The sequence below is a fragment of the Primulina eburnea genome, chromosome 3 (assembly GCF_022965805.1).
Source record: "Primulina eburnea isolate SZY01 chromosome 3, ASM2296580v1, whole genome shotgun sequence".
NCBI classification, from domain to species: Eukaryota; Viridiplantae; Streptophyta; class Magnoliopsida; order Lamiales; family Gesneriaceae; genus Primulina; species Primulina eburnea.
Window position 1 is genome coordinate 44,969,287 of NC_133103.1, and position 12,970 is coordinate 44,982,256.

A 12,970-nucleotide genomic window follows, 5' to 3' on the forward strand; every position below is an offset into this window, starting at 1 on the left:
GTATTTTATAGTTTTCATTGACATAGACATGTTATTCAAGCCAAGCCTATGTATATGTATTTGTTATTTATAGTTTTCTACTTAGTGAATTTTATCTCATTCTAGTTAATGTCATGTGATGCAGGTGACAAGAAAGAATGAAATAGATTGTCCAACGTGGAAGAAGTCATATGGCAAGTTGAAGGGAAAACTTTTGTCATGTAACCATTATTTTGGAGAATATTGGGAATTTTAAATATCATATATTTTGTAAATGAACAAAGGAAAAATTTATGGTAGATTTTGAAAATATGTTAATGATGGTTTTGTAAATGGTTATGGATAAAAGTTTGGTAATGTTTATTATGCAAATAGTATTTTATGTTTTCCCTTTAAAATGTAATGCTTCCACGCATGTTATTTCTTTAAATTTAATTGTCATGGGAGTGAGATGTTTCAATTGGTATCAGAGCAAAATTTCTTCGGACCATATATGACTTCTTCTACCTAGGACAATATGGTATGTTTTCGATCCTGCATCTATTGATTTTAACATTGAGAAATGATTCTATTTCATTGTCATTGATATATATATTTGCTTCCTAGCTATGTAAAAGTGAGCTTGTGTGTAGGAAATGCCTCCCAAAAGAAAGAGTATCGGAGGGGATGATAGGACCCCTACTATGGATAAAACTGCCAAAGTTGTAGACGAATTCAGTGAGTTATTGAAAGAACAAGCAAATGTCCATGGCGAACAGATTCAACAGTTATTGAGCACGTAAACTCCGTCCCAGGGTCGTGGTCATGGAAGAGGTCAATGTAGCACGGAAAGTACTGAAGATGGTTCTTATTATCGGTTCAGGTGAATGAATCCTCCTAAATTTATCGGTTGTCTTGATCCACTAGTGGCTCTTGAATGGATAAAGGCGGTGGAAGCTATCTATGATTATTTAAAGTTCAATGATAGAGATAAGGTGAGCCGTGCTATCTTTCTGTTGGTGAAGGCGGCTCGTATTTGGTGGGAAGCCACCAAAGTTACTGTCAATGTTCGTGACTTAAAGTGGACCGAGTTCAAGGACTTATTTCATGCCAAGTATTTCTCAAGTGAAATCAAAGCCAAGAAGGTCAAAGAATTTCTTGAGTTGAGGCAGGGTACCATGAATGTCAACAAGTATACTTTGAAATTTGAGGAGGGGTGTATCTTTGTCCCCTTCATAGCCGAGAATAACAAAGATAAGTGAGAACACTTCCTTCGTGGGTTAAGGCCACAAATTAGGCGGGATGTTTATTTGTCGAAAGTGGACACATATCAAGATATCGTTGAGAGAGCATTGCTTGCTGAACATGATGAACAAGAAATCGATAAAGAGCAGCAGTTAAGAAGGCAAACTTTTCAAGCAAGAAGTCAAGGAGCAAGTGGTAATGTACGAGGCGGCCACAAGGGGAAAGGTAAAATGGAGCTGCATAATAAAGCTCTGTTGTCTTCAGCTGATCCTGAGAGACCATTGTGTCCTAAGTGTGGCAAGCCACACAAAAGAGAATGTTTGGTTGGCAGTGGCCGGTGTTTCAGATGCAAAGAAGTGGGGCACACAGCGCAGAAATATCCTCTTTCTTCTATTAAAGGAAAGGTTCAAGGTAGAATTTTTGCAATTACAAAATAGGGTGCTACTCCTGATTCTTCGGTAATACCAAGTTTTAATATCCGGCAAGGAAGCACTTACATTGATTGACACGGGTGCGACTCATTCTTTTATGTCTGAAGTGTTTATGCACTCTTTATCTGTTGAACATACTGTCATGCTTTTACATTTCAATATTGTGTTACCTTCTGGAGATGAAATCTGGCCAACTTGTATTCTTAAGGCATGTCCGGTAATAAATGAGTACGAGATTATTGTTTGCTGATTTAATTGTTATTCCGATGGTTGATTTTGATTTCATACTGGGTATGGATTGGTTGTCTGCCTACCGTGCAATGATTGATTGTGTGGGCATGACAGTGAAGTTTTTAATGATGATCATGAGAGTGAAGTGTTTGTCGGTTTAGGTTCTTCGCCAAGTGTTTCTATTATTTCTTGTTTGCAAGTTTCTAAACTGTTGAACAAGGGGTGTAATGGTTTTCTGGCTTCAGTATTGGATGTTAGAATAGAAGATAAATTACAATTGCAGGATTTTGATACGAATCTGGCCGGGCATGGCGTTCAACGGATTGGGAGGATGTTCAAGGAGGCATTGCATGAATGCATGAGCGATCGAGGAGAGCTTGCAAGCAAGGTTCCAAGCCTGGAAGGAGTCGTGATGCATGGGAGTGAGCTTGGAGGCCATAAGATCATTGTGGAAGTGTTAAATGAGCATGAAGGCAGAACGCTTCGTGCCCGAGCGGTAAAACATTACCGCCCGAGCACCAAACCTACTGTGGGAGAAGTGAACTCCAGAACCATCCGCGCCCAAGCGGTAAAACATTACCGCACGAGCGCGAACAGTCCAGAAGACACCGCGTCCGAGCTACAAGAAAACTCGCGCCCGAGCGCGCCGCCTGTGAAGAAAATTCCTACTTACCTAATTTAGTGTTTTAATTAGTTTGGTAACTAGATTTATCATATCTTTTTGATTTGTAGTCAATATATGGACGAATTTATTGATGGAAGAGACACAACTTTTGAATTATTGATTGAGTTTATAAAAACTTTTCTTTGAGAATTCTCTCAAAAACAAGCTTAAGTTTCGTTATAACTTTTGCGTCGTATCAAATCAAACTTATCAAAAGATTTATCTTTTGTGGCGTTTGTCAATCGAATATCACGAGGGTTGCCAAGGACGGGTTCTTTGGAGGTTCTCTTGAACGCGATTGTTTCTACCGTTGATTAATTGTTGCTAGGCCGCATGATCTAGAGGCGATTATCACACCTATGGATTACTTGTTTCAAAGATCGGGACAAATCAAAGATCTCGTGGGCGGGACCGCGTCAATATTGATGTAGTGCAGGATTATCCTGACGTATTTGCTGATGATATGTCTGGATTACCACCTGATCGAGAGGTAGAGTTTGTTATTGAATTGATTCCAGCTACAGTTTTAATTTCTAAGTCTCCTTACAGGATGGCTCCGACATAGATCTCGTGGGCAGCATCGAGGCACGAACATTACCTGGAAGGTTTTTAAAGCTGAGTTTTATCAGAGATTTTTCTCAGTGTCGTACAAGAAAGACAAGGGAGCAGAGTTTGCTAATTTGAGACAGGGCCAGTTGAATATTGAAGAGTATGTGGCCAAGTTCTCTACCTTGTTGAGATTCGCTCCACATGTGGCTGAGAATGACGAAACTGTGGCTGATCAGTTCATCAATGGTTTGAATCCGGAAATCTTTACATTGGTGAACACAGGACGACCGAATAACTTTGCTGATGCCCTAGACCGAGCCAAAGGAGCTGAACCAGGCATGATGAGGCAGAAAGGAGCTATGTATGTCGCTCCAGCACCGAGACCACAGCAACCATCTCCCCGATTTGAGAGTGGCAGTAGCAGTAGCAGTGGTGGAAAGAAAGATTTTCTGAAAGCCAGAGGAAAGCAGCTTAAGAAGTCTGGCAGCAGTTCTTCTAGCTTCAGTGGTTCTAAATAGAGTTATACCGGAGCTTACTGCAGAAATTGCGGAGGGAGACATCCCACAGAATAATGCCAAGGAGTATCTGGTAGTTGCAACATCTGCAGATAGCAGGGACACTTTGCCAGAGTATGTCCACAGCGGGGTTCCCAAAGATCCCAGGGATCTGAATCATCGGGATCAGCAGCACAGACTGATAGACAATCAGCTGCTGTTCACTCGTTCCAGCCAACACCAGCTCAGTCACAGCAGAGGCCAGGAGAAAGTCAGACTGTGAGCCAGCCTCCTAGACAACATGCCAGAATATTTGCTTTGACAGAAGAGCATGCCCAGGAAGCACCAGATGATGTCGTTGCAGGTAACTGTTCTTTATGTGGTTATCCTGCTTACGTATTGATTGATACGCGTGCTTCTCATACATTTATATCTGAAAGATTTGCATTGAGTCATGCATTGCCTGTTGAGTCATTATCCGCTGTAGTGTCTGTCTCTTCTCCGTTGGGGACAAGTTTGATATCTGTGAATTCTGTGAAACATTGTATGCTACAGTATGACGAGCATGAGATTGAGTTAGATTGCATCGTACTTGGGTTATCTGATTTTGACTGTATTATCGGTATTGATATGCTGACCAAGTACAGAGCTATTGTTGACTGTTTCCACAAGATTGTGAGATTCAGACTGGATATGGCTGATGAGTGGAAATTCTACGGTAAGGATCCTAGATCTAGAATTTCTCTGATATCCGTATTGTCTATGACTCGATTATTGCAGAAAGGAGCTGAAGGATTCTTTGTCTATTCAGTTGATTTACTGAAATCGAGTCAATCATTGGCTGATTTGCCAGTGGTATGCGAGTTTTCTGACGTCTTCCCAGATGAGATTCCGGGTTTGCCTCCGATTCGAGAGATAGACTTCAGCATTGAATTGGTACCAGGTATAGTTCCGATTTCTAGAACTCCGTACAGAATGGCACCAATTGAATTGAAAGAATTGAAAGAGCAGTTGGAAGAAATACTGACCAAGGGGTACATCAGACCGAGTGTTTCTCCTTGGGGTGCTCAAGTATTGTTTGTGAGGAAGAAAAACGGTTCGATGAGAATTTGCATTGATTACCGGCAACTGAACAAGGCTACGGTAAAGAATAAATATCATTTGCCTCGTATCGATCTGAGATCTGGATATCATCAGCTGTGAGTCAGAGATTCTGATATTTCAAAGACAGCTTTCAGAACCAGGTATAGACATAATGAGTTTATTGTCATGCCGTTTGGTTTGACGAATGCTCCAGCTATATTTTATGGGTCTGATGAACCGTGTGTTTCAGAAATATCTCGATGATTTCGTGATTATTTTCATTGATGATGTGAGACCCCGAGACTAAAATAGCTTTGATGACATTTTGGTAAATAAATTGAAAAATATTCAATTTATTTTGATGGCATTTTCGTAGATAAGTTGAAAAATAATGAATAAATTTTAAGGGCAAAATAGTAAAGAGTGACATATCTTTTTCATATGAAGCCCAAATGATTTGATATTTGAATATGATGTAGAAAACTCAAAGATAGAGAAGTTTCATGTTTTGAGTTTTGAAAAATTTGATTGTTTGACTGATCCGAAGAGATATACCGAAGTTAAAATGTTAAATAGTATATATTATATTATATTATATTATGTATATCTGAGGCTTGGAAATAGTCTGGTTAATAATTTAACACTTTTTATTCAAATGAATATTTTCAGTATGAAAGAAACTGTTCATAACAGTTTAAATGAAGAATATGATTATCCTGAAAATTTAGATTTATTGAATAAATGGACAATTCCTAAGATAGAATCTAAAATGATCTATAAGTTAGGAACCTTTGAAAGAATTGGTTTTAAACAAGTAGTTAAAACTACAGAATCATCTGTACCTCTTCATAATAATGAAATGGTAATAAGATTATTAAATAATAAAGATATTATGCCTTATATGAAAAATTATAAATTTATTCATATAGGATTAATTCAAATTGCTTTTAGACCTTTAACATTAGAAGGTTTACCAGAAAGCTTCATAGCAGCTTTAAGAGATGGAAGAAATTTGAATTGGAAACAATCCCTTATGGGAATAATTCAATCTAATCTGGCTCATGGTCCAGTATATTTTGATGTTTATCCAAATTTATCTTTATCTTTGTCTGATATTAATATATACCATCTGAGGCTTGGAATCAAAGAGGAATCTGATACGTGGCATTGTTTTACCAAACTTTTCCTTAGTGGCTTTCGCACACATGGAGGTTATTGGTTTCCAGCCTATATACCATTTTCAACTCAAATTGAGCTAAGAAAAGGAAAAATTTAAACTCCAGAATAATAATGAATATAAGATTCTTGTTTGGAATTTTACGAAACATAAAAGGATTTACGAAAGATATACCAGAGAAATTAAACAACAGAGGATTTATCGAGGGCCCAAAGAATCATAAATTCATAAAAAATCACCCATAAACGCCTTAAACGCCATTTCTCGGCTAAGCAGGCTGAAGGGCTACAACATGAATTTATTTTTCCCGGATAAATTCGAACCTTGTGTTAACCATTTCCTGGTTCATCTTCTTACCTTATGTTCTAACCAAAGACTCTTATATTACATTAGATTCCAGAAATTTAAATAAATCTTTTATTATATCAATCTGATTCCAAGTTACAAATAAATATAGATCATGTCATAGTAAGGAAAATAATTTAGCACAAATACTTTAGCCTGTCATTCAGGCTAATCACTGAAATATTTAAATTAAAAACAAAAATAAAAATTAAAAAAAAACAGTAAACTTACAAAGTTGTAAGCAGAACTTCAAACTTTTATTGATTTACTTCAGAAAGGTTGTGTACAAGAGAGAGTAGAGAGGGGAGCAAACTCGACCGTGTCCTTCTAAGAACACAGAAATAGCCTATATATAGATAGAAGAGCCGGACATCAAACCCCGGATTCCATCTCAAAATAAAAATAGTAAATGCTTTATTAAAGCAAAAGTAACATGGTTACAAAATTCAAAAAGTAAATAGTGATATGCCACCCACTTTTTGTCATGATATGCCATAATGATGTGTTATTCCACCAACTCTTGAATAGTGATATTCCACTTTCAACGATTCTAGTCATCTTTGGTATTATCTTTGAGAGATTTCTTCAAACTTTCAAATATATCTTCAATTTGAGATAATTGAGGAATATCCTCATCTGGATCCTGTGCATCATGCATCTTCATTAGATGTATGAATTGATTATCACTAGAATCTGAAGCCATTGATTGATCTGATTTTGAATCGGAGCATCCCATATTCTTATAAAGATCTTTTTTCATTTCATCAATGTAGATTTCTACCATCTTCTCAGAATAGATCTCTGAATATTTTTGAGTCAGAATTTTAAATGGACTCATTGCATCTTTTTCTTTTTGTTGTTGATTCAACAAATCTTTCTGATATGAAGAAATTTTTTCTTCCATTTGAAGTAAGGTGTCATGACCATGAAGTTTTCCAGATACTGGATCTTCTCTTAACATTTTATCCCAAAATTTTGTAGAGCTAGTTCTCCATAGACAAGGGATACCTTCATCTGTATAACCAAATTCTGGCTGCCATTTCCAGATCCATGGAATACCGAATTCCATGAAGAATAAACATAAAGTCTTTCCATCAATCCAATGTTCAGAAAAACTTTTTGTAATAATTGGTGCAACATTCAACCAAGTATCGAATGGTTTTATAAAAACCTCTGGCAAAATCTTTGCTGATGGACCAAATATTTTCCACCAAATAAAAAACCAATTTGGAATAGGATAATGGAAAACATTTTCACAAATCTTAAGAAACCATGTATGTTTCCTTTTTTCATTTTCATATAATAAAGTTTTATTAAAACTTTCAATATAATCCCAGAAATTGAATTTAAAACTGGTTTTATGATTTTCTGAGTAAAACTCTTTTTCAACCAATGGAGATATACCCCATTCTTCAATAGATATAATCTTTTTGATAATAAACTTAGAGAAGTTATAACTTCCTTTTTGTTGAGTATTACTGAAAAAGTAAGTAATATCAACACTTTTTGTAGATATGAGAAGATCTCATAGTATCCTCTTTGCTTATAAGCTCCATATACATATGATGTATTGGTAAAATATCTTTCCATAATAATCCAAGGAGTTTTTTCCCATTGGATATCTTTTTCTTCTATAAGAAGAATTAATTCTTTATGTTTTGACTCTGTATAAAGAGCTGTATCATTATCATCTTCTTTGATGATATTAGCATATGATGCTGAAGACTGAGAATCAGAATTATTTTTCTGCTTTTGTTTCAAGAATTCTTGAAATTCATTGTATAACTCATTCTGCTCAGTATTACTGGCTGATGACGAATTAGATAAATTCTGGGCTATTAGCCTCTGTTTACCATGTTGAGCAATAATATTAGGGGGTTTTCCCCTGCCACCTCGCCCTCTATAAGAGGACTCTCCTCTGCCTCGAGAGTACATATCTGTAGATGAAAACATTTAAGATAAATATTCTCGAGTTAAGAAATCTGGTAGATGATTATCTTCACCTTTTTTATAAATGATCTCAAAATCAAAAGGAGCTAAATGAGCCTGCCATCTAGCAAACATTTGCTTAGACACATCATGTTTAAAATCTTTATTAAACATAAACTTCGCAGATTTGCAATCAGTTTTTATAATAAACTTTTGATTATATAAATCATCTTGAAATTTTAAAATACATCTAACAATAGCTAAGATTTCTTTTGCTACTGTGGAGTAATTTTTCTGAGCATTATTCCACTTCCCAGAATAAAATCTTATAAGATAGTCTTGTTTTGTTTGAGGATCTTTTTGTTTTAGAATTCCTCCAAAACCTATATCTGAGGCATCAGTTTCTACAATTTTGTCCCATAAAGGATTTGCCAGCATAAGACAAGGAAGATTTTTAACTTTATTTTTAATAATTTGAACAGCTTTAGTATGCTTATCTGTCCAAGGTAAAGGATTTTTCTTTAGTCTATCATATAAGATAGCAGAATCTTTAGTAAGATTTTGAATATAAGGAGAAATATAATTTAAACTTCCTAAAAATCTTTGCAACTGAGTTTTATCAGTAATAATATCAGGAAATTTTGAACCAAATTCAATACTTCTTTGGATAGGAATTATTTTCCCTTTTTCAATCATATGACCAAGAAAACGAATATTAGTTTGGAATAAAATCATTTTAGATTTTGAAATAACCAATCCATTTTGAATAACAATATTTTTAAACATTTCTAAATGTTTAAAATGTGTTTCAATGTCATTAGAAAACACTAAAATATCATCTATATAAACAATTATAAAATTGCTATAATTATAAAAAATATCGTTCATAATTTGTTGAAATTCTGAAGGGGCATTTTTAAGGCCAAATGACATTACTGTCCATTCATAATGTCCTATAGGAACATTAAAAGCAGTTTTATATCTATCAGATTCTTTTACTTGAATCTGCCAAAATCCTGATTTTAAATCAAATTTTGAGAATATAATTGCATGAACTAATCTATCTAATAAATCTTTTTTATTAGGAATAGGATGCCTAATTCATTTTAAAACCTTATTTAAAGGTTTATAATTTATAACCAATCTAGGAACTCCTCTTTCCTGCTCTGAATGTTTATTAACATAAAAAGCAGTACAAGACCAAAGAGATTGAGAAGGTTTTATTAAACCTTTATCTAACAAAGAATGAATTTCATTCTTACATAATTCTAAATATTCAGAATTCATTTGACAAGGACGAGCCTTGGTTGGAATATTTTTTTCATCAAAATTCTCTTCATATGGAAGAGAGATAATATGCTTCTTACGATTCCAAAAAGCATTTGGTAAATCATTACATATTTCTAATGAAAATTTATTATAAATAGTTTTTATTTTTTCCTGTAATTTAGGATTCTGTAATTTTTCATCAATTGTAAGAAATTTTATTTCTTCTTTTAAAGAATTTATTTGAAAGGTTTTTCTTTCAATCTGTTCTTGTAATTCATTTAAAATTCTATGAACAGGTTTAGTTATAAACTGAAAAGAAATAGGATTACCTTGATAAGTTCCTATTATACCTGTTTCATCAACATAGGTTAAAGGATAAATTTGATAAATAAAAGGAAGACCAAGTATTAGTTGGCTAGAAATGTCTTTAGCTAATAAAAAATTGGTTTGAATACAGTTTTTATCTTTGCAAATATAAGCTTTAGGTAATTTATAATTTATTTCTAAAGGTTCTCCTCCTGCATGAGAGAGAGAATGAGTAGTTTTATGAAAATATTTTGTAGGAATTAATCCTTCTTGTATTATATTTAAATCTGCACCACTATCTATCATAGCAATGAAATTCTTTTTATAAGAATTATCAATTAATAAAGTAATATTAGTATACCATTTTTGAGATATAATCATACTCAAAACAGATAAATGTTTCTGATTATTATCAGGAAAGGAAATATCTTGAATATTTTCAAAGCTTTCAGAAATTGAATTATTATGATTTTCAATGACTGAAATACGATAATTTAAACTATTATTATTATCATGTAAAAATTTTATTTGTTGTTTAAGATTATCAATCTCTTTAACTAAATCCTGTATAGTAACTGGATTTTGTTGACTATATTTTTTCTGTAAAAGATTTTTAACTTCTTTCATAGAATAAGCTTGTTCTTGTTTAACAAGAATGTTATTATCATTATTGCTTGTTGAAGCAGTATTTTCTATTTGATCAATAATTGTAGATTTTAATATTGGGTCCTTAATCATTTTAAGGAATTCTAAAATATTATTGTTAGTTAAAACATTAATATTTAAATCTTGAAATTGAGACATAAGTTTATAAAACTCATCATTTTTATTATTATTATCCTCTATAGGATTTATACAAGATTTTCCTTGTATACAATTATTGCATTCTTCTAAATCAGAAATATCTGATTCATTATCCAGAATTTCTTCTGAATTATAGGATTCTGAAGAATTCTCAGTTTCACTATCAGAATTATTATTTGAATCCATTATTATTTTAAATAATGTTTCTTTTAGATTATCATCTATATCTAAATTATTAATTTTGTTTTTAGCCCAACATTGATTAGCATAATGTCCTGGCTTTTTACATTTTCTACAAATTATTAATTTATTTTTGTATTTGTCTTTTTTCCTATCAGCTTTAGCTGATTCACGAATTTCTTTTCTTTTCTTTTTTCTTTCTTTTTGTCTTTCAGACAAATGTCTTTTCTTATAAATCTTATCATCCTTATCTTTAATTTTCTTCTTACCTTTATTAGGTAAGTCCATACCAAATTGATCACAAAATTTACCTAACTGTTTTTTCTCTAGTAAATTCTGTCTTTTAATTTGATTATTTAATTTTAATTCATTACAGAGAGCTAAACCCTCTTGAATACAAGTGTTAATTAAATTACCATAAGTATAACTATCATAAGAGATATTTATATCATCTTTTCTTAATACTTTTCTAACCCTTTCAGCAAATAAGAAAGGTAAGCCATCTATGAATTTAGCTTTCCAAAGACTATTATTACAGTCTGGAATCTCATAAATACGAGATAAGAAAGTATCTTTATACCATCTAAAATCAGTAAGTGTTTTACATTTTAGATTACTTAATAAAGTTCTAATTTGTTCACTATTATCAGTGAATTTTCCTGTGAAATGTTCAATCATAGTTAGTATTAATGTATATACTACATTTTCTGATTGAATATTATTTTCCATTTTTATGGAATTAAAGATTTCATCTTTTTGAGAATAATGTAAATAATTATCCCACCAACCTTTAAGTTGGCCAGTAAATCCTGCTGTTATCATTTTAGCAATATTCTTATCAGTATTACCTGATGATTTACACACAGTACTATACATTAGCATTCTGTGAGCAGTATTATAAATTTGTCTATCACTATAACCATCAATATTCCATTCATAAATATTTTTCCCATTATAGCTATTAGAATAAATATATTCATTTTCTTCAATGAGAACATCCATGGGAGTAGGTTTATTATAGTAATATTTGGATGTAGTAGGTCTATCAGCCCATTTGATTTTATTAATTTCATTATCAGAATGATTATTAATCTTATCTAATTCTTCAAACTCTTCATTAAGAGTATTTAAATTAAGATTTCTAAATTTTTCTTCTAATAATTTTTCTATATCAGAAACAGAAGATTTAAATTTAAAATCCTTTATATCAGGAGGGGATTGAATAGATGAAGTAGCAACAGAAACAATATTATTTTCTGGTTCTTCTATATGAACATCTGGTTTAATTTTATTAATAGCTAAAATAATTTTATCAATACGATCTTTAAGAGAATTTATTTCTTCTCCTATAATCGTGAGATATAAATTTGTATAATTTTGTTTTTCAATTATCTGATTAATATGTTTAACAGTAATTTGTAACATATCATTCTCAAATAATTTTGAAAAAGCAGTAAAATTTAAAATTTTATTATTCTTTTCTATAATAAAAGATTGTTGAGGAGGATAAACAGATTTTTGAATCTGTCCTGAAGAAAGTTTATAATTTCTTTCAAGAATAGAAATATAATCTATAATAAATGTTTTAAAAAACCAAGGAACAAAATGTATTAATTTATTCTGGTTTTCACAATATTTGTAAAATGTTGAAACAATATATTCAAACTCTTCTTCAGAAAAACTTTTAAAGTACCAATTTCTGAAAGATTCCCATTTGGGTAAATAAAATTCTGCATTGATCTTAGCTCTAGCAGAAGATCCTTTAGTAAAATCAATTTTAGATTTACTATCCATTAAATACTAAAATTCATTTCTGAAACTGTATCAGTTTCTCTAACTTTTTGAAAGTTACTTTTATGCACAATATTGTTTTGATTTATGATTAAATCATCTACTGTATTAGTAGATTCTAATTCTTCTCTAACTTGAGAAGTAGATGCTCTAGAAGTTTGTGGTATATCTACCATATAATCTAGAGGAGAAATAAAAGAATGACTAGATCTTGATCTAGCATAAACAGAAGAGGGTAATAATCTTCTTTGTTCATTATTAAACTGTATTTGAACAGATCCTTCATTAGTTTGTATAACTTGTTCTAAATCTCTATTTATTATAGGATTTCTAGGAACAGCTTGTTCAATTATCCAATTTTCTGGAAATTCTATTTCTTCCCATTTTATAGATCTACGAGTTGTAATATTAGATCTATTAAAATTAGTTTCTATAAGAATAGTTTCATTTAATTTTTTATCTATTCTTTTACACATAGGATTTAGTGTAAATAATGGTTTATAATAAATACGAT